Below are 25,862 nucleotides of genomic sequence, written 5' to 3' on the forward strand. Positions count from 1 at the left end.
AACCAAAGTAAGGAATTTTCTATAAGCAATATCAGAATATAGAAGCAGTTCTATAAGAACCTTTTATAATGAAAAAGCAACTATTAATTTATAGCAGAATAAGGAAAAAATGAGTACAGTTTGAAAATAAAAATTGAAGTATGATTCTTATAAGTTTATAATAATTATTAAATTATCAGTAATGTGTTCAATCTTTTCTAGGCATTACACATAAAAAGATTAATAGAGCATATGTATTATCCTCAAGAGTTCACAGTCTAGAGAGAGATGAGAGCAACTAAAGTATATTGAAATCAATAATGCATGTGTTAAAATAAAAGCCAGTATAAGGATCTGTGGGAACAAAGAGGAGAAATGCCTTGCAGTGTTTAGGGAAAGCTTTCAGAAAAGTGTTTTATTTAACTGAATTTTGAAATATGAGTAGGAATTTGTTGGTTCATTAGACAAAACAACTGAAAGGGACAGAGGTGTGAGAAAGAATTTATATACACTGGTTGGAATTGTGTGTGTGTGTGTGTGTGTGTGTGTGTGTGTGTGTGTGTGTGTGTTTATATATGTTATGTGACAGACTAGCAGGAGACTGATGGTGAAAGAGAAATGGAACACACTGTGGTTTTGAATACCAGATTAGGGAACACATTTTTATTTTGTTCTGTAGGTGATAAGAAGCTGCTAAAGAATTTTAAGCAAAGTAATGTAACTTCAAAAGGTTTGTGTTGAAAAAGAAAAAGATTTCTATGGCCAGAATTTAGCTAATAGATCAGAGGGAGACAGTGTGGTAAGATAGGTGATTGATATTGTAAGCTTCCAGTGTTTCCCAAAGCTTGTCTCATGGAATGTTGGTTTTAGGGAATGTCCACTCAAAGTGTGTTTAAAAAGAAAAATGCATGATTGATTATGTTTTAGAAATATTAAGTTAAGCAAAGACAAACAGGTTTATTGTTTGTATTCTTATTATTACTGTAGTTAGTTACAGTACTTAGCACATTTAGTATGTGTATGAGCATTATGAATGTCTAAGGGGGGGAATGTTATATCATATTTTCCAAACATGATTACCCACGGAACCACCTACTTTCTTTCCTCCTGCTAACTGTCACACACCCAATCTTATTATATATGACACTCTTTTGAATATTCAGGTAGAGCTAGTGTTTAAGCAGGATTTCTCAAATGGGTTCTATAAGAGAATTAAGACCTATAGGAAAGTACTGAGTCTTTTGGAGCTGTTCCAAATATGGTCCATAGGTAGTTCCATTCTATATGCATAAGAGAGAAGTTAATTCTTTACATACAGTGAATGTTCTTCACTGTATGGACATTAGAAATTCATTCTTTTATGAGACCATTGGATTATGAAGGCTTGAGCTAAGGCAATAGCAGTGTTGTGCCTCATGCAATTAAGTGAGTCATTTTGTTGCTTTTTGGGAGTTTATGACTTGCATTGAAAATAGTCAGGGATTTTGTGTATTGAAGATCCATAGAAAATATACTAAAAATAATTTCAGATACATGTGTATTTGAACTTATCAGGCTGATTTTCTCTTCTCAAGATTACATGAAATCAAGGTAGAGTTCTGTTAAGAAATCTATTAAAGACATTTTGATATAAGGGATATCCATGTTTTGTAAAAAATATCGGGTGGGGGAAGTTCGCATCTCATCGAGTCTGGAAACATTTTCATAAAGCTGGCTATTTTGTTGGGTTAAGGGAAAGACACTGGAAATGTAATAAATATCATATTGGACATTATGAAGAAATTAAACATTTAGAGAAAATGCTCCAAAAGATACTTATTTTTAAAGGGTAACATATAAATGATATGAAAAGAAAACATGAACTTGAATAAATTATTTGATCAAAATGGGTAGTAATTATATAATCACTATGACTTAGGATATGTTTTACACTAAAATACTATGAGAAATAAAAAGTGCAAAAAGCAGTCTTACAGAAAATATGAAAATATGCATGATAGATGCCTAAAGTTTATATAATTAGCATTTTAAATATAATTTAAGGTCATTTATATTTTATGAGAGTGAAAGCTATTGAATAGTTCAGTGGGTGAAAGAATTTCATCACAACTGGATATTAATTTTCACTTCAGTAATAAGAGAAAGGAATTTAAATTTTGCTGTTTTTAAGATGTGTAGAATTTTAAGCAACACAAAGACCACATGGGAAGCCTTGTTTTTCACAAATAGCTTGATTGGTGGAAGATTTTTTTTTAAACACTGCTATCATGCCAGGTGGATAGATAATCTTCGTCCATCTAATGACTACAACCTCCCACAGTGACCAAGATTTCCTTTATAATTTCGATTGTACTTGGAATAGGAAAAGCTAGATTTCTAATACTAATTTATGACTTTTGGTGCTGTTCCCTATACTGTACAATGTGACTAATATAAAAAGTTAAGCTTTCATGTTAGAAACATACTATCTTTTACTTTATTATTTTAAATAAGAAATATTATTAATTGGAATGTATTTGTAATATTTATATACGATCCTATAATTTATGATTTCTTTTTAAAATAAATTCTTGCCTGGGATTCTAGGCAGGAGTCAACAGCAGTCCCCTCCACCCAGAAGCAGGGAAGAAAGCATGGCAGGGGTCCTAGGCAGGAGCTGTTGGCAGCATCCCCCGCCCAGAAGCAGGCAATGAGCATGCTGAAAACACCACTTCTGTGTGGATGGCCCACCACAACCACAACCACAGCCATGAACTGCCAAAAAAAGTGGCTCGATGCCACTGCAGTAGCCACAGACACTGTGCAGGTGGCCTGCTAGCCACTCAATTCCATTGACACAAGGAGAGTCACTAGCAGAGACCAGAAAAAGGCCACTCCAGAGTAATAGAAGAAACAACTGCTCTACCCGATGACCAGACATCAACATAGAGATACTAGAAATATGAAAACCCAAGAAAATATGGTACTACCAAAAGAGTACAATAATTCTTAAATGTCAGACTCAACAGAGTAGGAAACCCTTGAAATGACTGAAAAGGAATTCTGAGCAACAATCTTAAGGAAACTCACTGAGATATTAGAAGACTCAGTTAGACAACATAATGAAATGAAAAAGAAAAATCCAGGATATGAAGGAGAAAATTTACAAAGAGATTAATACCTTAAAAAAGAATATAGCAGAACTCATGGAACTGAAAGATTCACTCAATGAAATAAAAAAAATAAAAAAACCCACAACGGAGAGCTCAAGCAGCAGGCTAGAACAAGCAGAAGAAAGAATTTCTGATCTTGCAGGTGGTCTTTTTGAAATAGCCCAGGAGAACAAAAAAGGAAAAAAAATAGTTTTTAAAAATGAGGAAGATCTAAGAGAGCTAGCAGACAACATTAACCACACAAACATTTGAATCATGGGTGTTCCAGAAGGGGAGGAGAAAGGAAAAGGCATGGAAAACATATTCAACAAAATATTCACAGGAAACTTCCCAGTATAGGAGAGACATGTACCTTCAGATCTAGGAGCTTGAAAGATCCTGAAACAGATTCAACCCAAACAGATCCTCTCAAAGACACATTATTATCAAACTGGCAAAGCTCAAAGACATAGATAATCTTAAAAGAAGCAAGAGAAAAGCATCAAGTCATTTATAAGGGAGCCCCTATCAGACTTCTCAACAGAAACTGTACAGGCCAGAAGAAAATGGGGTGACATTCAAAATATTAAGAGAATAAAAACTCCCAGCGGAGAGTACTATACCCAGCAAGGCTTTCCTTCAGATATGATAGAGAAATAGTGTTATTTCCCAGATAAACGAAAACTGCAGGTATTTACCACAACATGACCCACCCTGCAAGAAATCCTCAAGGAAGTCCTGCATCTGGAATACAAAAAATTATAATATCATGAATACATGAGAAAGAACAAAAATGCAAATGAGAAAGAGAAAGAAACTAGATCTTACCACCACAAAAAACATGTTTTTTATACACGCGCGCACACACACACACACACACACACACACACACACACAGTTTCACTTTCCATGTGAAGTATCCTCGGTAAACTTTGGTCTGAAAATATTAAATGGAAAATTCCAGAAATAAAAAATTCGGGTAGGAGCAAGGGGAGTTTCAAGATGGCGGCGGCTGCGGCGGCTGGCGCGGAGCAGCTGAGGTGGAAAAGGTGGCCACTGGGCCTCAGGCAGCCGGGAAACTTGTGGACCTTCCTCTGGCCATCTCTTAAGGGAGGACTGCTGCTGCTGGCCGGTCGTGGGGGCTCAACGCCACTTTGCCCCGGCAGGAGAGGCTGCCTCATTTACAGGCAACAGCTTTGAAGTGTGGAGCAGGAAAAGAACTGATTCTTAGCTGCAAAAGTGAGTCTTGAAACAGGGAACACGGCGCCAGGGCTGCTGTGGATGCAGCCAGGATCCCGGAGGCTGGGGCCACACTGAAGGCGGCCAGCTGCCCTATTCAGGATTTGAGGTTTCAGGCCGGCATTAAAGAAGATTCCTGGGAGTGCCCGAGCGGCGCCGCGACTGAACAGCCCGAGTCGGCAGCACCGAGAACACGGAAGGCAACAAACCAGAGACAGAGCGAGCGCCCGACCTGGCACAGCACTGTAAGTGATCCCTGGCACAGCTCTGTTCGGGGGGTGGATGCCCACGCGGCTCCCGCCTGCACCACCAGGCCACTCACTGCTACGGTGCTGCCTCCATTTTCCCAGGTGCGGGCAGCTCCGCCCTGCTCGGCCATCACTGAGCCCATTTGCTTGGCCTGGCGCGGGGCTTTCCGGACCCTGCGGGCCGGCCTCCTCTCCCACTCCCTCCGCGGTTCTCTGGCAGGGCTGGGGGTGTGGGGCGTCCCGACCAGTTTTGGGAGGGCTAGGAAGTACGGGCGGGCCGACTGTCACTCCACCACACCCTGGACTCCGGCCCCGGTAAACTTCCTGTTACTGGGAGGCAGATACCATCTCTGCGACCACCGGTTTGGAAAAAAGCCTAACGAGTTTCTGGTTGGGAATAGTGTGGTAGGAGAGTTCCCAGGTCCGCTTGAACCTGCCAGAGAGCAGGCTGCAGGCGGGCACTAGACTCGGTTTATACCGGGGGGATACAAAGGTGAACAAGACCCGAGAAAGATCTACACAGTGCTACAAAGGCACCCAGAGAGACCGGTCGTCTGTGCCTAGCAGAAACCTGGTAGACTTCCTGGGCGAGGCGGTGCTGAGCAGGGTCTTGAAGGCCCAGCTGATAGACGAGGGGTGCAGAAGACACGCCCCACCCCAGCACAGTGTGCACAGAGGGGGGAGACGTGCGGCCAGGGAGGCGGAGACTCGACAGAAACCACACACCCGGTGGGGCCGCCACTGCACGATCTAACAGCCTGGGCCAGAGCACACGGAACGGGGAGAAGTCCTGTACAGAAAGTGAAAGCTCAACAGAGATCACACACCCTGTGGTACGTGATCCACCAGCCCAGCAGAGTACAAGCTGACCAGAAAGGTGGATCCCCGGAGAAGCCCAAGACCCGAGGCAACCACACACACAAGACACTAGAGGCCAACTGAGCAGTCACGGCGGGAGCCATACCAAATTGGCAACCACAGCAACATCCTAGTTAGTCATTAGTCTTAAACCGGTGGACTGTGAAACCCCCTGCCACAATGAATAAACACCAAAAAAAAGACACCAGAAATACAAAAAATCAAGAAAGTACACCACCAAAAGTTGATAAATCTCATACGCTAGATCCTATAGAACAAGAAGCCCTTGAAATAACTGACAAGGAATTTCGAGTGATAATTCTAAGGAAACTGAATGAGATACAAGAAAACTTAGCTAGATATCATGATGAAATGAGGAAAAGTATACAGGATCTGAAAGAGGAAATATACAAGGAAATCAATGTCCTGAAAAAAAATGTAGCAGAACCTGCTGAACTGAAGAAGTTATTCAGCGAAATAAAAAACACAACGGAGAGTTTAAACAGCAGGCTTGTCGAAGTTGAAGAGAGAACCTCTGAACTTGAAGATGGGCTGTTTGAAATAACACAAGCAGACAAAAAGAAAGAAAAAAGAATCAAGGACATTGAAGAAAATCTGAGAGAGATATCAGACAACCTCAAGCGCTCAAATATCCGAGTCATGGGTATTCCAGAAGGGGAGGAAAATGGAGATTCCATTGAAAACATATTCAACAAAATAGTGGCAGAAAACTTCCCAGGTATAGGAAAAATCACAGATCTTCAGATCCAGGAAGCTCAACGATCTCCAAACGTATTCAACCCAAAAAGGCCTTCTCCAAGACATGTCATAGTCAAATTGGCAAAACTCAGAGACAAAGAGAGAATCTTAAAAGCTGCAAGAGAGAAGCATCAAATCACCTATAAGGGAGCCCCAATCAGGTTAACATCAGACTTTTCATCACAAACCCTAAAAGCTAGAAAGGAATGGGATGATATTTTCAAAATACTAAAAGACAAAGATTGCCAGCCAAGAATACTCTACCCTGCAAGGCTATCCTTCCGAAATGAGGGGCAAATAGTATATTTCTCAGACAAACAAAAACTGCGGGAGTTCACTACCACAAGACCACCCTTACAAGAAATCCTCAAGGGAGTACTGGGTTTGGTTCCTGAAAAATAACTACCACTGCCATAAAAACCTAAGAAAATCTAAACCCGCTAGTACAATAAAAATGGCATTCATGAAGAGAAAACAAGCTAACAAAAACACTATCTACAACCTAAGGAACCAACAAACAAAGAAACCAAACAGTAAATCAGAAAGCAAGGAACAAAAGACACCTAAGACAACCAAACAACCAATAAAATGCTAGGAATAAATCAACACCTTTCAGTAACAACTCTTAATGTTAAAGGCTTAAATTCCCCAATTAAAAGACACAGACTGGCTGACTGGATCAAAAAGCAGGACCCAACTATATGCTGCCTACAAGAGACCCACCTCACCCATAAAGATTCACACAGACTAAGAGTGAAAGGATGGAAAAAGATTTACCATGCAAACAGAAAAGAAAAACGAGCTGGAGTGGCTATTCTTTTATCTGACAAAATAGACTTGAAACTAAAAACCATTAAAAGAGACAATGAGGGACACTACTTAATGATAAAAGGACTGATCCATCAAGAAGACATAACAATCATAAATATGTACGCACCCAATGTTGGAGCAGCCAGATTTATAAAACAAACTCTATTAGACCTAAAGAAGGAAATAGACACTAATACCATAATAGCAGGGGACCTGAACACTCCACTGTCAATATTAGACAGATCATCTAGGCAAAGAATCAGTAGAGAAACACAAGATCTAAACAAGACTCTAGACCAATTGGAATTGGCAGATATCTACAGAACATTCCACCCAACAACCTCAGAATATTCATTCTTCTCATCAGCACATGGATCATTCTCCAGGATAGATCACATATTAGGTCACAAATCAAGTCTCAATAAATTCAAAAAAATTGGAATTATCCCATGTATCTTCTCAGACCACAATGGATTAAAACTAGAAATTAATAACAAACAAAACTCTGGAAACTATACAAACACATGGAAATTAAACAGCATTCTACTTAATGACATATGGGTCCAAGAAGAAATCAAGCAGGAAATCAAAAAGTTTATTGAAACTAATGAAAACAATGATACATCATACCAAAACCTGTGGGATACTGCAAAAGCAGTATTGAGGGGAAAATTTATTGCATTAAATGCTCACTTCAGAAGAATGGAAAGATGGCAAGTGAACAACCTAACACTTCACCTTAAAGAACTAGAAAAACAAGAACAATCCAATCCTAAAGTTAGCAGACGGAAAGAAATCATTAAGATCAGAGCAGAACTGAATGAAATTGAAAACCAAAAAACAATTCAAAAGATCAACGAATCAAAAAGTTGGTTTTTTGAAAAGATAAATAAAATTGACAAACCATTAGCATGGCTAACAAAAAAAAAGAAGAGAGAAGACTCAAATAACAAAAATTAGAAATGAAAAAGGCGATATTACAACTGATTCATCTGAAATACAAGGAATCATTCGAGACTACTATAAACAACTATACGCCAACAAATTTGAAAATCTGGAGGAAATGGATAAATTTCTGGACACACACAAGCTCCCAAAACTGAACCGTGAAGACGTAGAAAATTTGAACAGACCAATAACAATAAAGGAGATTGAAGCTGTTATCAGAAGGCTCCCAACAAAGAAAAGCCCAGGACCAGATGGATTCACAGCAGAATTTTACCAAACATTCAAAGAGGAATTGACACCGATTCTTTACAAACTATTCCAAAAGATTGAAACGGACGCAAATCTCCCAAACTCATTCTATGAAGCAAACATCATCCTGATACCAAAACCAGGTAAAGATATAACCAAAAAAGAAAACTACAGGCCGATATCCTTGATGAATATAGATGCAAAAATCCTCACTAAAATACTAGCAAACAGAATACAGCAACACATACGAAAAATTATTCATCACGATCAAGTGGGATTCATCCCAGGGATGCAAGGTTGGTTCAACATACGCAAATCAATAAATGTGATACACCATATTAATAAACTCAAACACAAGGACCATATGATCATCTCTATAGATGCTGAAAAAGCATTTGATAAAGTTCAGCACTCATTCATGACAAAGACCCTCTATAAGTTAGGAATAGAGGGAAAGTATCTCAACATAATTAAAGCCATATATGACAAACCCACTGCCAATATCATCCTGAATGGGGAAAAGCTGAAAGCTTTTCCTTTAAGAACAGGCACTAGACAAGGATGCCCACTCTCACCACTCCTATTCAACATAGTGTTGGAAGTACTAGCCAGAGCAATCAGAGAAGAGAAGGAAATAAAGGGCATCCAGATTGGAAAAGATGAAGTCAAACTGTCCCTGTTTGCAGATGCCATGATCCTATATATCGAACAGCCTAAAACCTCTACAAAAAAACTGTTGGAATTGATCAATGATTTCAGCACAGTAGCAGGATACAAAATCAACACACAAAAATCAGTAGCATTTCTTTTCTCCAATAGTGAACATGCAGAAGGAGAAATCAAGAAAGCCTGCCCATTTACAATAGCCACCAAAAAAATAAAATACTTAGGAATTGAGTTAACCAAGGAGGTGAAAAATCTCTGTAATGAGAACTACAAACCACTGCTGAGAGAAATTAGAGAGGATACAAGAAGATGGAAAGATATTCCATGCTCTTGGATTGGAAGAATCAACATAGTGAAAATGTCCATACTACCCAAAGTGATATACAAATTCAATGCAATCCCCATCAAAATTCCAAAGACATTTTTCTCAGAAATGGAAAAAACTATTCAGACATTTATATGGAACAATAAAAGACCACGAATAGCCAAAGCAATGCTCAGCAAAAAAAAATAAAGCTGGAGGCATAACACTACCTGACTTTAAGCTATACTACAAAGCTATAATAACCAAAACAGTATGGTACTGGCATAAAAACAGACACACTGACCAATGGAATAGAATAGAGAATCCAGAAATCAACCCACACACTTACTGCCATCTGATCTTTGACAAAGGCACCAAGCCTATTCACTGGGGAAGGGACTGCCTCTTCAGCAAGTGGTGCTGGGATAACTGGATATCGATATGCAGGAGAATGAAACTAGATCCATACCTCTCACCGTATACTAAAATCAACTCAAAATGGATTAAGGATTTAAATATACACCCTGAGACAATAAAACTTCTTAAAGAAAACATAGGGGAAACACTTCAGGAAATGGGACTGGGCACAGACTTCATGAATATGACCCCAAAAGCACGGGCAACCAAAGGAAAAATAAACAAATGGGATTATATCAAACTAAAAAGCTTCTGCACAGCAAAAGAAACAATTAAAAGAGTTAAAAGACAACCAACAGAGTGGGAGAAAATATTTGCAAAATATACATCTGACAAAGGATTAATATCCAGAATATATAAGGAACTCAAACAACTTTACAAGAAGAAAACAAGCAACCCAATTAAAAAATGGGCAAAAGAGCTAAGTAGGCATTTCTCTAAGGAAGATATCCAAATGGCCAACAGACATATGAAAAAATGCTCAACATCACTCAGCATCCGGGAAATGCAAATCAAAACCACATTGAGATACCATCTAACCCCAGTTAGGATGGCTAAAATCCAAAAGACTATGAACGATAAATGCTGGCGAGGCTGCGGAGAAAAAGGAACTCTCATACAGTGTTGGTGGGACTGCAAAATGGTGCAGCCTCTATGGAAAATGGTATGGAGGTTCCTTAAACAATTGCAAATAGATCTACCATACGACCCAGCCATCCCACTGTTGGGAATATACCCAGAGGAATGGAAATCATCAAGTCGAAGGTATACCTGTTCCCCAATGTTCATCGCAGCACTCTTTACAATAGCCAAGAGTTGGAACCAGCCCAAATGCCCATCTTCAGATGAGTGGATACGGAAAATGTGGTACATCTACACAATGGAATACTACTCAGCTATAAAAACGAATGAAATACTGCCATTTGCAACAACATGGATGGACCTTGAGAGAATTATATTAAGTGAAACAAGTCAGGCACAGAAAGAGAAATACCACATGTTCTCACTTATTGGAGGGAGCTAAAAATTAATATATAAATTCACACACACACATACCCACATACACACACAAACCGGGGGGGGGGGGAAGAAGATATAACAACCGCAATTGTTTGAAGTTGATGCAACAGACAAACGGAGGGGACATGGTTGGGGGGGAGGGGGGGAGGAAGAAGGGAGGGAGGTTTTGGTGATGGGGAGCATTAATCAGGTACAATGTATATCGACAAAATAAAATTAAAAAAAAAAAAAAATTCGTTAGTTTTAAATTGCATGCCATTCTGAGTAGCATCATGAAATCTCCCACTGTCTCTACACCCAGGAAATGAATCCTTTCTTTGTCCAGCGTGTCCACCCTGTAGATGCTCCCCACCCAGGTAGTCATTTAGTAACCCTCTGGGTCACAGTGCTTATGTTCAAGGAACCCTGTTACGTAATGGTCCCAAAGTGCAAGAGTAGTGATGCTGGCAATTCAGATATGACAAAGAGAAGCCATAGTGCTTTCTCTAAGTGAAAATGCAAAATTTTTTAATAAATATGTACATATAGGAAAAAACATAGTACGGTTATCCTTCAATATCCATGGGGGATTGGTTCCAGGACCCCTGTGGATACCAAAATCCATGGATGCTCAAATCTCTTATGTAAAATGCCACAGTATTTGCATACAAACTATGCATATCCTCCTGTATATTTTAAATCATCTCTAGATTAGTTATAATACCTAATACAACGTAAATGCTATGTAAATACTTATTATATTGTATTGTTTAGGGAATAATGACAAGAAAAACAGTCTATACATGTTCAGCACAGATGCAACTATACATTAAAAAAAAACAACACGTTTTCAAGTTACAGTTGATCGACTCCATGGATGGTGAAACCATGGATATGGAGGCCAGACTGTATATATTGAGTTTGATGCTATCTGCAGTTTTAGGCATCAGCAGGGAGTTTTGGAAAGTATCCCCTGAGAATAAGGGGGGAAGTACTGTGCTCTGAGCTAGTAACTAAAACTCAAAAGGTGGTTCATTGTTGCTTTACCAGGGTGCCATTCTGAGCAGAGCCACTAGAGCCACTGTAGTTTACCCTTGTAAGTTCTAAGAGCTGAAACTTATAATTTTCTTTATTCAGTCTAAAGAAAGGTATTCAAAAGTCATGTATTCTGTCAAAGGATTATATGTTCTGGAGGAGGCAACGTTAATTTCTGGAGGTTACTGCTGATTAAGGAAAAATATGCAGCTACTCATCTTTGTAAGTAGAAATAGTTAAAGTTTCATCTATGTGAAGTTTCTGTTGTAGTTTTTACCAACAGAAAAATTAGAACAGAGTTAAATTATATATGAAAAAAAGTTATACTCTGTTCTTAGGCAATTTAGGATAGATGCTCTTTTCATATTTTTAGAAATATATATGTATGTATTATTAGGCTAGCTTTATGCTTCTTTCTTTAAAAAAAATTATGGGTAATCTTTAGCAATACCAAAAAGTACAAATAAGAACACTTCCCAGTAAATATGAGGGTACATCAGAAAGTTTGTGTAAAGATTCATACAATCTTTTAATTCTATTTTCCACAATCTTTTTGATGTACCCTCATATAAAAGATTTGACTCATAGAAGTAACTTCTTTACCTTTTAAAACCCTTACTAAAATAACAGTAAAGAGATTCTTAAGACACAAATTCTACAATGATGGGATGTGTAAGAAAGAAGACAATAGCTAGACAGCTTTGGAAGCTGGAAAGTAGGTGGAAGATTGGTTACCGACTGAGCATACCTGAGAAATTTCAGTTTTAAATGGACATTGAGGAAAGCTTCAAGCCAACCTGGTCTTAAGGTCTAAGGGAATGATTCTACCAGGTCCTTCTGGAAGTAGAAAATAAAATAAAAATAAAGCTATTCAGTAAGTTAGACTCCCAGAGAAGCTCAGATAATTGCGTCTACACCAGTTTCTCTTGCATGGCTGTCCTCTTTTCCTCATCTCTTACATAGGAGTACACAAAATAACAGTTTTGTGCTTGTGTATGATATATATAATGCAAATTGTGACTCCTTTTAGGATAGTTAATTTCTGTATTATGAGCAGAATTTACGATTATGATTTTATGGGTTTATCTGTTATTTTGTTTTTTTCTTTTTTTTGTTTTGTTTTAGACAGTATTTAGGATTCTTTAGAGGGCTTACAGCCTTCAAGAGTACATGTTGTTAATGAACAGTCTTATGGCTTTCTTTAATTTTGATTCGTGTTTTCTTATCTTTTTTACATCTCTTCCTCCTTTTCTTCTAGCTGCTGCTTTATTTATATTCATTCTCAACTACATGTTTATTTTAATGACATAGATGGATTGAGTCCTGAAGATTACAATAAAATTATCACAGATTAAATTCTTGTGTAGAGCTTAAATAATGACAGCAAGGATAAACACATGGTAATAACTAATAATTTCTAAGAAAGTTATTGCTATACTCCTGCTGCTTCCCTCTGCCCTCCCCTGGCCATTTGATCTCAAGATGCAGTGTTCTTGCTGGAAATTTCTCATTGTTTATAGTTGTGAGAGTATGAGGGTACTTCAAAGTATTCATGGAAAGATTCACATTACCTTTCAATTACACTTTTCCAGAAACTTTTTGAATTGCTCTCATATTTTTCATGGTAAGTTGGTAAAATCTGAACGGAAAAGCAAATGCTGTTAATTTCATTTTTTTTATTTTAAAAAAATCTTCAACGTTAAGATTTTATCATGTTAACATTTTGATCCTTTTCACTCACTTTTTAAAAATATTATGCTCTTAATAGTAATAAAAATCTTAGTAAGCATATCAGTTCTTCTCAGTATAACCAACATAGCGATTTTTTTGCTCAGTGGTACTTAGTTAATTCTTCCAAATAGCTAATTTTCCTTTCATTTATGGTCACCAGGACAGCAGAACTAATTACTTTGAGTAAAACAAGGTAATTTTTAAATTTTTCTTTCCTTTATAGCTTTATTTCTTGCTGTGAAATTTAAAATTAAAGAAGAAAAATAGTTACACCTCTTCTTTTTCTGTCCTAAAAGGAGAAAAAGTCAATTAATCTCCACCTTCAGAATTTATTCAAGTGAAGAGTATGGGTAGAAGAAATTGCTTCTTTCATCTATGTATTTGTAAGCAAAATTTTAGTCAGATTAGAAGACCGCAGTAATTATTCATCAAGAGACTGCCTGCGGGTCTGTGGCTGTGTAGGTATATTTATATCAAACTGGTGTTGCTTTCAGTGTTGTTTGAGAGTTTACAGAACCAAGTTTGAGACGTGTACAAAAAAAAAGATAGTGAGGAAATTGGGAGATGTAGGTCAAAGAATACAAAATAGCAGATGTGTACGATGAGCAAGTCTAGAGATCTAATGCATGACATGAGAATTTAATTTAATAAAATTGTGTTGTATCATATTGAGTTTTTGTTAAGTAGATTTTAGCTGCTCTTGTCACAAAAAAAGCAACTATGTGAGATGATAGATATGTTAATGTGTTTCGGTATAGTAACCAGTTTACTGTCTGTATGTATAACCACATCCTGTTGTAAACCTTAAATATACACAGTAACATTTATTTGAGGAAAAAATAAATAAAGAATAAAACAGACTACATTACTTAAGAATAAAAGAAAACTTTGGGAATGAATTTCTTATAAACATTTCAAAAAAAGCAGTCCTTAAAGTAACATTATGTACAACTATTGGCCAGACATCACTGAGCCAAATCTCTTCATTTTCATTTAAAACATTCTATAAATCCTTCTATATTCAGTGTAAAATCCTACTATATTCAGATTATTATGTTAAAATAAGAGAATGCTAATTCATACCAATATTGATATTATGGTTTTTGGATTAAAGAAAAATATTCATCTAATGTTCTTACTGGTATTACAAAGGACACATATCCAACAATGAGAGGATTAAACTCATTGGAAAGTGTATTAGTCTGTTCTGTTGCTTATAACAAAATACACAGCACTAGATAATTTATGAGAAAACAAAATTTATTGCTTACAGTTTCGGAAGCTGGAAATTCAAAGTCCAGGGAACACATCTCGTGATGGCTAACTTGGGTGGTGACTTCAGTGATGGCAGAGTATCACATTGCAAAATGGCAGAGCAGAGAGAGCAGAGACAGACTCTTTGTGCTTGCTCCCCTTTTAAAGCCCTCCAGACCACACCCCAGACCCCCCTTTTTAATTCCATTCACTACTTCCTGGTCCTGCAATCTAATCACCTCTTCAGGGCTCCTCTTTTCAATTTCCATAATAGGATTTCCCACCCTCTTAACAGTCACAGTGGGGGCCAAATTTCTAATACATAAAACTTGGGGAACAAAATTCAAGCTTCAGTGAGTTTTGAAGGGACGTAATACAATACGCTAAAGAAAAAATCACTTAAATTAACAGTTATCATTGCCTCACATTTCCCCACAGCTTTTGTTACTTCTTCAATCTGATCCAGTAAGATACCATTTTATACATGTGGCAGGAAAACCAGATAAAGTATATATGTTTGTGGGTGGCTTAGTGCAGGATGTTGTTTATATTAGGTATTCAGAAAAGTTCAGTCATAAACACGATTGGCAGTATTTTTTACAAAATGTATATGGACTTAGTTTATAAGCATTAGATAATTTTATGCTAATTGTTTTACTCTTTTGGGACAATAACCTAAGCGTTAGATAGAATAAAGTGTACTCATGTATGTATGTGTGTATTTATTTATATGTCAGCATATATATTGGTTAAAATATTAATTTGAGATTTATGTGTATGTGTGTGCGTGTGTGTATGTGTATATCTCAACCATAAGTTAGATATTTTCTTACTGTTAATTTGAATGTTTTTGAAATTAAATATAGACCATTTGGCCCTTCACAGAATATATAATCCTCATAGGAGGTAAGGTAAATATGTATTATATAAAAATGCATAATACAAAGCTAGGAACTTGGATCGGGGTCAACACAGGGTGATGTAGGATCACACTGGTAAAGCATGGTGTGGTGAGAGAGACTTCAGTGAGAAGATATCTAAACTTTTGTAAGGAGGAATGAAGCCTAATAGAGGTGGAGGTGTGGGGACTCTAGGCATATCATTAAAACTAATTTTTAACAGTAAATAAATAAAGGGGAAAAAGTGCCCTTATTGATGGTATTCCCTTTTGCTCTATTTAATGTATTTCTGTATATCATAAAACAAAGATCAAGTGGTCTTGTAATTGTATAAGTATTAAGTAGAACTCTCAGTATTTGTAGAGTAAATTAAATGTCATTAACTTATATTTTCTTAGCATTTTACAGTTTAGAATATATGTTTACATGGATATTTATTTTTTTGATTAATTTTTTAATCAAATTCCAAACCTGTAAGTAAAGATATCAAATAATTTCTTGCTTGAAAATTATAAGAATCAAAGAATAATTTTTTTCATGATATTGATTTATTTTAGTCACAAATACTACTGAGATAGTGATGAAAGTAATGTTTTATGCAGAGGGACTTTTATCTATGTGTATCTTTAGCTCTGTTTCTTTTTCTCCAAATATCCATTTACTTGGATTCAACTACTTATAGTCAATTATTCATATTTTCATAAATTTTATAATTCAGCCTGTGTTTTCAAACACAAAATCTAGGTAACAATGAAGTTGGAGTCATTCACTGTGTGCTACTTATAGCTTCCTCAGACATTTTTAAAAAGTAATTTTTTTCTCTTTTGATCTCTGTTTTAATACCCTGTTAGTATTGTCTACCCTCTGCCAAGGTTAAGTAGTGAAATTTCTTCTTCTTCAAGAGGGATGAAGAACAGCAACAAAATAAACACTAAGTAAAATTTAATTTTAGGACCAAGGGTATGTTTTCTAATTTATGCTTATAAGTCCCTTATTTTCTATTTCTATTTTCCATTATACCATTAGGATAGAAAACTCTGGAAGCAGTTTGGTGCTGATGAAAGAACATGGGCGTTAAGGGGATACAGATCTGTGTTAAATAACAATTTTTTACTTACCAATGGAATTGCCTTTACGTAATCTTCCTGCTTTTTACTATCTTCATCTCTAAAAGGAACTAATAATATCAAATATATAGGTTTTTATGAATATTAAGTGAAATGTCATACAGTACCCCGATACTGTGTTGTCTCTCACGTGGAGGCAGTGCACAGCTGTGTTTCCTTTTGACTTATTCTCATTTTAAATTAGATGCCTGTCATTATATTTGACCACATAAAATAACAGTATACTTTATCAGTTTATGATTTTAATATGGATATGCTCTTTTTCAAAAAAAAAAAAAACCTTCTACCCTTTGTTGCCTCTGATTAAGATTTTTTATCAATTGTCATTTTTTAATGTATCAGGGGACTATGTATTTGTACTATCTGCAGAATTTTGAATCTTTACTTGACCTTGCATTCATTTTGCCTTATTTAAAATGTGTTTTTTCTACTTGTAGCTTGTGGCAAACAAACAAACAAACAAACAAACAAACAACAAAAAACCCTCATCTTTTTAGAAATGTTCATGTATCTTCTTTCAGAGTAGGTACAGTGGTAATTATTGTTAACAAATACTCCTTCTCAGTATATTGGATTTACAATAATAGGCTGCATTTTAAAATGGGTACTTCACAGTTGAACAGTATCCTCCTTAACACACCCTACCCGCTTATATTGCCTTAATTTCCCAATAATTTAAACCTCTCTTTTGCACTGGAGTTTCTTTTAAAATATGAACAAATTGCTTTGAAGATTATCTTTGTTTTGTGATTGGATGGGATAGAGGATTGAGGAGAAGAAAGGAGGAGATGCAGAAATAAGGCTATATAAGTAGGGAGCAAACATGGGTAACGAGGACTCTTGGACCAAATTGGTGCATACTGCAGGGTAGCTCTCTTTGAAGTTGATCTGATAACATGGTAGGAAGAGATACACAGTATAATGATAATGATAATGATAATAGTAGCAGCTGATACTTACATTATACGGCTGTTTGCAAGGCTTACTATTAATTTACTTAATCCTGTTATAGCCCTTAAGCATAAATACTAGTATTATCTCATACTACATTATGAGAAAACTGACACAACGAGGTTAAAGAACTTGGCCAGTAATCTCACAGCTACTAAGTGTTGAAGCTTGAAGACAAATGTAAGTAGTCTGATCGCAGAGTGGCTCAGCTCTTAACTCGTATCCTGCTCTGCCAATCTGATGAGCCCTGCTGGCCCTACACTCTACTGACTGCTACAGGAACTTAATGATTATTAGGGCAAACATAATGCATGTTTTGGTTTCTTTGACAAAGTATTCACTTTAAAACAAAGAAGTTCTTGGAGAATAATGAGTATTTATAATGTGGTTTACCCATGACTGAGTTCATTAAGCAATTACATTGAACATTATTCATTTTACTGATAAGTAAAATTTAATTATAAATGAAGGTTACAAGTGTAAATCACAGTTTGACATCTTAACCTCCCCACTTAGAGAGTTCTTGGTGTGATTCTCTAGCATGAAAGATGGTTGATTCTTTTCTCCTACAGATTATTCTTTCCATTTTTTGTTCTTATTCAAGTTTTAAGGGCGATGTTCATTTCTCAAAGAGATGGCTATAAAGAGGCCGGGAATGCTTTGCCAAAGCTCAACTTTTTCTGCTTTAAAATATAGCTTAGTGACAGTCCTGTTTACAAATCTAGTATTAAAGAAAATAAAATGGATTTTGTTCTTGTTAATAACATATAAAAACCCCAGAGAGTCAGTGCTGCCACAGTATGGTAGTGGTGCTTTCTGTTTACACAGCACCTATTTCTACAAAGCAAGTACAACTTTACTTGCATGAGAGACTCCAAGTCTTGGAAATGTGAGATCTTACTACTACTCTATGCTAACAAATCAGTGCTGAGAAGGTGAGTGAGATTTTGGAGAGAATAATATGCTTTGCAGATGAGCAAGGTGAGAATTAGTGAAATTCACCATGTACGGATGGAGACAATATGGGAACCTCTTTGGCTTAAAAGTGCTATGGAGACAGAAAATATTTATTTTCATTTTCTGAAAGGACAGCTTGTATCATTTGCAAATAATTGATGCTGATACTATAAGAAATTAATAGTGAAAAAGGTTTATCTTCATGAGGATGTAGTCAGATTATTTATGCTCCCATTATGACTTATTTTGTGGACTTGTGTTTATAGTTTAACAACATAAATCTTTCATTTTGTTTATTCAAAGCCATCTATTATTGGTATCTGAAGTTGTAGTATATGTTTTTTCTCCATGTTTTAAAAAAGTCCATGTAATTTGGATTCATCCAAAAATCATAATGCAGACTGCCAGAATCAGAGTCATTTGCATTGAACATGTGTCCTAATTGTATCCATGTGTTGGCCTGATATTCTGTAGAGACTAATTCTAATCAATTCTGTCTAAACATTCTGGGTTTCCCATCAATTGCTATGCTAAGTCGTTGACAGAATGCCTGCCAATCTTTGGGCAAATGCCTCCCAGCACTGCCATTTTAACACCCCAGAGTGAGAGCAGTGTGACAGATCTCTTCATCTATGTATTTTGCTTACCCACCTTGTTTAAATGTGAAAGACTACTCCTATAAAATCAGTATGTCAAGGTTATTATGCTTTACACAGACTAGTGTACTGAATAGATTATCCCAGTTTTCTTAATTGAATTGGCCATTCAATTCTTATTGCGTTTATACACGTGTAATATTTCAGGCATACTTTAACCTTTCTAACTAATATAATGTTTCCTAAAAGGTGAAATAATTTTCTCTCTATTGACGTTGTGATTTTCATGTATATAATTTATGACATTTATTTTTTAATCATAAGTCTTTACTCCCAAGTAATAGGAACTAGGTAAAGAATTGCTTAATGGAAAAAGAAAAATTTTTGGAAAAATGTGTTGTCAGTCAACTTTACATTGTCCTGAAACAAAAACTGTAAACGTATCAGGGACTCAGAAAACTACATGTTTGTCCTGCTCCTTCTCTTCTTTCCCCTTACCTTCTTTATAATTCTCTCTCTCTCCTTTTTTTTTTTTTGTTTTATACTCCTTTTTCTCAGCGTTAAATGTTTGACTGCTAAGATATGTAAATGCCCGTAAAAGTCCCATACGAATCATGTTTACATGTCTACAGTTTAAGAAATGAGCCAAAGTTGGGTAGCCAAATACCCAGGAAAGAAAATTGGGTTTAGGTTATAAATCTCAGTCACAAAGCAGATAAATAAATGTTTGCAAAGCATGTATGGAGCCGTTTTATGGATAGGGAGATAGATGGTAGTTCTCAAAGAAGACATGTCTACTTACATTGATTTTTAGAGGCTATCATAGTTCAGTCAATAAGCTATTATGGATGAAATAGGACCATAGTTTTTCCTTCACTAGCCACCTTGCTAGCCTAAATAATTCTAAATGCTAAATAATGTGCATCACATAATTAAATGAATGAAATAATGGATGGCAGGCATGCTTTACCAGTATCATCCCATTACTTTCTCATCTCCCAGACTAAAAACTGTGGCAGGTATCTTTGATTGGTCTTTCTCTCTCATTCTGTTTTAGTACAGTCTCAGAGGTTTTCTATTGGTCATTGCTCTTTTGTCATACTTAACTAATTTGCACCTTTCTCAATATGAGGGTACTTCAAAAAGTTCCTGGAAAAATTGAATTAAAAGATAATATGAATAACCCTGACTTCACCTAGATCAGTACTTGTTAAATTCAGTTTTGTGGAATAGTCATATCCAGTGAGATATTAATGGGTGTTCTGGAAAAAAATAATAAAAGATTTCTAAGGTCAAATAAATTTGGAAAAGCTGCATATTCCATCACCCCTTGGAGATTCACAGTGTACATTAGTGCTTTGAAAAATTCTACTGTAAATAAGTCTATTTAATGTAGATTAATCCAGCATATCTTTGAAGCATTTGACCAATGAACCCTTTTATTATGGAATGCCTGTTAGTAGCTTGTGAGACTGGTGCTGTTGTTCTATAGACCAGTGATTAGGAAATGCTGAGGTAGGCTATTAGAATGAATTCCTCACTGTTTTCTCTTTGCTTATTATCCTTCTGAATCTCTTCATCCTATATATTGCTGTTGAAAAAATCGTAAAATAGTGCCATGTAATGGGAATGCAGCTTGGTAACCTTTATTGACTAAATTAACTACCTAGATGAAGAAAAAAAAACAATTAAAATCAGAAATTGCTTACTAAAATGTAATATTTGTTAATTGCCTAAAATAAGTTTAACTTGATTTCAAAAACAATCTAACTAGTAGTGTTTTATTTAAAAACTAACTCTTACTTCTATACCTATATCAGCAAGGTGCCTGTAAAAGAACTATAAACAGAATACCTAGACAGCCTCTTCTAACACAGACACAAACTCAAAGATAATAACTGCTAATGGGACAAATCAAATTGCTATTAATTTTGGTAATTTTTTTTCCTTCATTTTATTTACCTAAAATCTAATTTTTTTATTTCAAGTGATAAATATTAAGAAATAAACTTTCCACTTTAAAACTTTTACCTGAAAAAGCATTTATTTTTGCCTGCTAAAAAAATTTAAGGCTGCAGTAATTTTTTCCATGTTAAATAAAATGTCTATATAAACATTGTGAAAGTCACATTCAGAATGAGAATATCCTACTGAGTCTTTAAATCTCTGTGAGTATTAGCTTGTTCTTTTAAGTTAATGAAAGGAAGCAATAGTCATCATCAAAGCATATGTTGTTTAAAAATCAATGAGGGGATTGCCCTCTGCATTGCTCTTTCCACTGTAATTTTTTTCTCCTCCTGCCTGGAAGCTTAGGAAGAGTCTTTGTTCAGCCTTTAATGTACAGTCTGGTGTCGTGCCTGTTAAGTCCATGAAAAAATTGAACTAGTATCATAATCTAACCTAGAAACTGGTCCTTGATATTTTCTACCAGGAAGCTAATTATTGTCTCCCTTTTCAGAACCTCATTACACCCAAACAACTTTTCTATTCTATTGCTTATTTCATTTTTCTTGCTAAGGATAATTGTACATAATTCTTATGGTTTTTCTTACAAAGTATAAACATAAATTATCAATATATTATAATTATCAGCTGAGATGAGTGACCTTTCTGGGTTTCCAGAATGTTTTCCACCTTAGTTGATCTACCACATATGGGTAGCATTGATGTATTACATACGACTCCAAGTTATTGACATTTTAAAAGGCTTATTACTTTTTTTTTTTTTTTTTTGAGAAAATGACACTGATAAATTTTAAAGCTTGGAGTTTCCCAGTAATAATGGTGATGTTCACATCTTAATTTGAAAAGAATTTTATAGGTTTTCAAATGTGCCTTTAAATATTATCTTATTTGGTCCTTGCAGCAACACTGTGAAGATTAGAGATATTTTTCCATGTAATGAAAGGGTGAACTGCATATTAGAAAGTCAATTGCACTGTATCCTCATATACATAGTAAGCATTAGGGCTGGGACTCCAATGCCAGTTTTTTTTACTCCTTTATTCTTAAAAGTGTAACTTGATAAAAAATTGGATCTATATTGTGATTTTTGGTATGAGTATTTTAGGGTTGTCTGGTTAGCTCAGTTGGTTAGAGTGCAATGTTATAACACCAAGGCCCAGGGTTCACACAGGAAAAAAAAAGTTTTTTTGGCAGACACACTTAGGCTTGACATCTATTTCATATGCAGTCATAAGTTTATCTTCTGTGTGCCCCTTTTATGCAAAAATAGAGTACTGAATCCCAGTATTAATGCTAATCGCAAATCATGTCTGAGTTATTGCACTCTGTAAGCATATGATTTCACGTCTTAAAGTTAGGGGCACAGAAAAAAAACAGTTTATAGGGAAGTAAAAGTAGTATACCAGTCAAGAATTCCTTGCAAAGTTAGACTACCTGGGTTTAAATTAACCCATCACAAGCTCTGTAACATTTCCCAAATTACTTAAGACTCGTTTTCCTTACGTGTAAAGTGGACATCATTAAAGTTATTTTCCTTGCATGGTCATTCTGAACATTAAATGGCATAAGAAGTATAGTGTCCTTAATGCAATGTGTCTACTTAATAAACACTTGGTAATTGTTAGCTGTGAAAAAAAATGGAATGAAAACTTCAAACTATATAGAAGCCACTGGAACATCAAAGACGTAGACATGAATCAAAAAGAGAAGCAGTTGGGGAAATGAGAATGGGTAACTGAAAAGAAATGTGATGGCTGCTGTTTCTATTAAGGATGTAGAAAGTTATAGACAGAGTTGGAAGGACTACATCCTTCCCAATGTAATAATAAAAGTTAGCTGAATAACACACAAAATCCATTATGTTAGCCCATGAAATAATAAGGCCTAAAGCGTTAGTAATTGAATAAATCAAAATTCAAATGTAACCCCTCCTAGTATTTACAAGATTCATAACTGCTGTCATTTTTGACAGGAAACATTTTCATTTACAAGTGTTAGGAGCCCCCAATACAACGGGAATCTTCACTCATACCTCATTTCTTTTCCATTGACCTTCGCTGAGAGCTCGTGAGGAAGACTGGGGCGAAGGCAAGGGAACTGGGAGGTGCACCTGCTGAGGAGCAGGCACGTCGAGTCTGCTGCAGTCAGAGTGTGAACGATGACAACTAAGGGAAGTATTTCTGCATTCTGGGCCTTTCACTGAACGAGTGGCAGAGGCGTTCTACCTCAGGGGAGGGGCAGGAAAGCTGAGAGATCTCCTGCCACCTGCCTGCCACCTGAGGTGCATACGTATGCACAAAGCCGGACCTTGAGCTGGGAGAGGAGGAGCTAGGAGAGCTGAGACTACTTCCCATGCAGCCCGTTGAAGTCTGAGGCGATGGTGAGAACTGAGAGAAGAAGCCCCACAGGTGCTCTCCCCTGAGTGACCCAGTGTCTGTTCCTGCAGGGGAGGGGAGGAGAGTTGAGAGAGAAGCTCCCTTAGTCACGGTGCACAGCGCACTCATAGCAGACATAGAACTGAGTACCTGGGTCTTGCAGGAGTAGGAGGAAGCAGCCCTATACCATGAGGGCAGGAAAAGGGGAGCTGAGGTTCTCCTCTGAGGCCTCTGAGGGCAGAGCATGAGACTGAGGAAAAAACCACTAGGTACTTAGACTCCAAGTCCTGCTAAAGAGAAGGTTTGAATTTTGCCCTCAAATGTTAAGCCTGTGGTGAATTGAATTTAATTAAAACAACAGAAAATGCCAGACCCATTTTGTTACTTTGTTAGGGCTGCCATTACAAAGAACTACAGACTGGGTGGCTTAAACAACAGATATTTATTTTCTCAAGGTTTTGGAGGCTAAAAGTATAAGATGAAGGTGTCTGTAGGGTTGCTTTCTTCTGTGGTCCTTCTCCATGGCTTGTAGATGGCTGTCTGCTCCTGATGTCTTCACATTGTCTTCCCTTTGTGTGTATCTGTGTCCTAATTTTTCCATATAAGGACACCAATCATATTGGATTAGGGTCTACCTTAATGACCTCATTTAACCTTAATTTCCCCTTTAAAGACCCAATCTTCAAATGCAGTCACAATTAAGGCCCTGAGTATTAGGACTTTAACATATAAATTTGAGAGGGAAGGGGACAATTCAACTCATAACACTGATCTAAACTACACACTAGATTGACATGTATTAACAACCTGTCCAAACAAGAGATGTGCCTTTTTCTATAAGTATTATTTACCTCATTGTTTATACGCATTGCTCACATTCAGTCAAAAGATTACAATATACAGCAAGAAAATATGATTCTTTACCAAGAGAGGAGGAAAGAGTCAATAGGATCAGCGATGGACATGTCTAAGATTATTGCAATTATCAGACAGGGATGTTAAAATACCTATAATAAATGTATTAAGGGATTTATTTGAAAAAGTGAACAACCTGTGGGCTGGTTTCTCATCAGATGCAGTGGAAATCATGAAATAGTAGATTAACATCTTTAAAGAAACTTTCAACCTAGAATTAATACCTTATGAGACATTTTTTTAAAAAAGGTGAAATGGAGACATTTTCCAAAATTAAAAAAGTGGAATTTTTTCCAAGAGCCATGCTAAATAAAAGAAAAAAAAAAGTTATTTAGGCTAAAGGGAAATGATCCCAGATAAGTATCTGGTAATCTTTGAGGTGAAGACTACTTCAAAGAATCATGTCAATAAATATAAAGGAACACGTAATTGTATAAATGGGAATGTGTGTGTGTGTGTGTGTGTGTGTGTAGGAATATTTGAGAGTACTTCAAAAAGTTCATGGGAAAATTCATATTATCTATTAATTCTATATGTCCACAGATGTTTTGAAGTACCCTTGTATATTTATGTAGAAATATATATAGGTATATCCTTTTAGGAATGAATATGCATGCATATTTTCATGTAATTAATATATATTACTAGTTTTGGTAAACACATTTGTCTGCTTAAAGAAAGAATAAAAACAATATAACGTGGTATTTATAGCACATATAGAAGTAAAACATGAAATAAGAACACAAAGGGTGGGAGGGTGATAACTGAAAGTATACTGCTATAAGTTTCTTAGGTTTGTCATGAACTAATAGAATATTTTTTAAAAGTAAACTGTGATATGTTAAAAATGCATATGGCAATATTTTGAGCAAAAACTGGAGTCAACCCCGAGAAGCATTGTTATGGGTTGAACTGTACCTCTATCCCCCAAATTCACATGTTAAAGTCCTAACCACAGTACCTCAGAATATGATCTTATTAGGAAAAAGGGTCACTGAGGATGTGATTAGTTAAGATAAGATCACAGTGGAATAGGATGGACCCCTAATCCAGAATGACTAGTGTCCCTATAAAAAGGGGAAATGTGGACACAGACATGAGCGTGTGCATATGCGCGCGCACACACACACACACACACACACACACACACACACACACACACACACACACACACACACACGTAGAACACCTTGTGCAGAAAAAGGCAGAGAACAAGGTGATGCAGTAGAAGCCAAGGAACAACAAAGATTGCCAGCAGATCACTAGAAGCTAGGAGAGATAATAAATTTCTGTTGTTTCAGCCACCTAGTTTGTGTTACTTTATTACAGCAGCTCTAGGAAACTAATATGGGTGTAAATAAAAAGTCAATAAGGAAGATAAAATGGAATACTAAAAATACTAGATTCACCTATTCCCTAAACAAAGAAGAAAGAAGGAACAGAGAAACAA

At 36.3% G+C, this 25,862-nt stretch overlaps 1 protein-coding gene across 18 annotated transcripts in view; it reads left to right on the forward strand.

Annotated features, from left to right (window-relative positions):
* Nucleotides 1-25,862, forward strand: part of ADGRL3 (adhesion G protein-coupled receptor L3) — a 491,846-nt gene that overhangs the window by 116,232 nt on the left and 349,752 nt on the right. The gene's annotated exons all lie outside the window — the stretch shown is intronic.

Source organism: Cynocephalus volans, chromosome 9 (genome assembly GCF_027409185.1).
Source record: "Cynocephalus volans isolate mCynVol1 chromosome 9, mCynVol1.pri, whole genome shotgun sequence".
Lineage (NCBI taxonomy): Eukaryota > Metazoa > Chordata > Mammalia > Dermoptera > Cynocephalidae > Cynocephalus > Cynocephalus volans.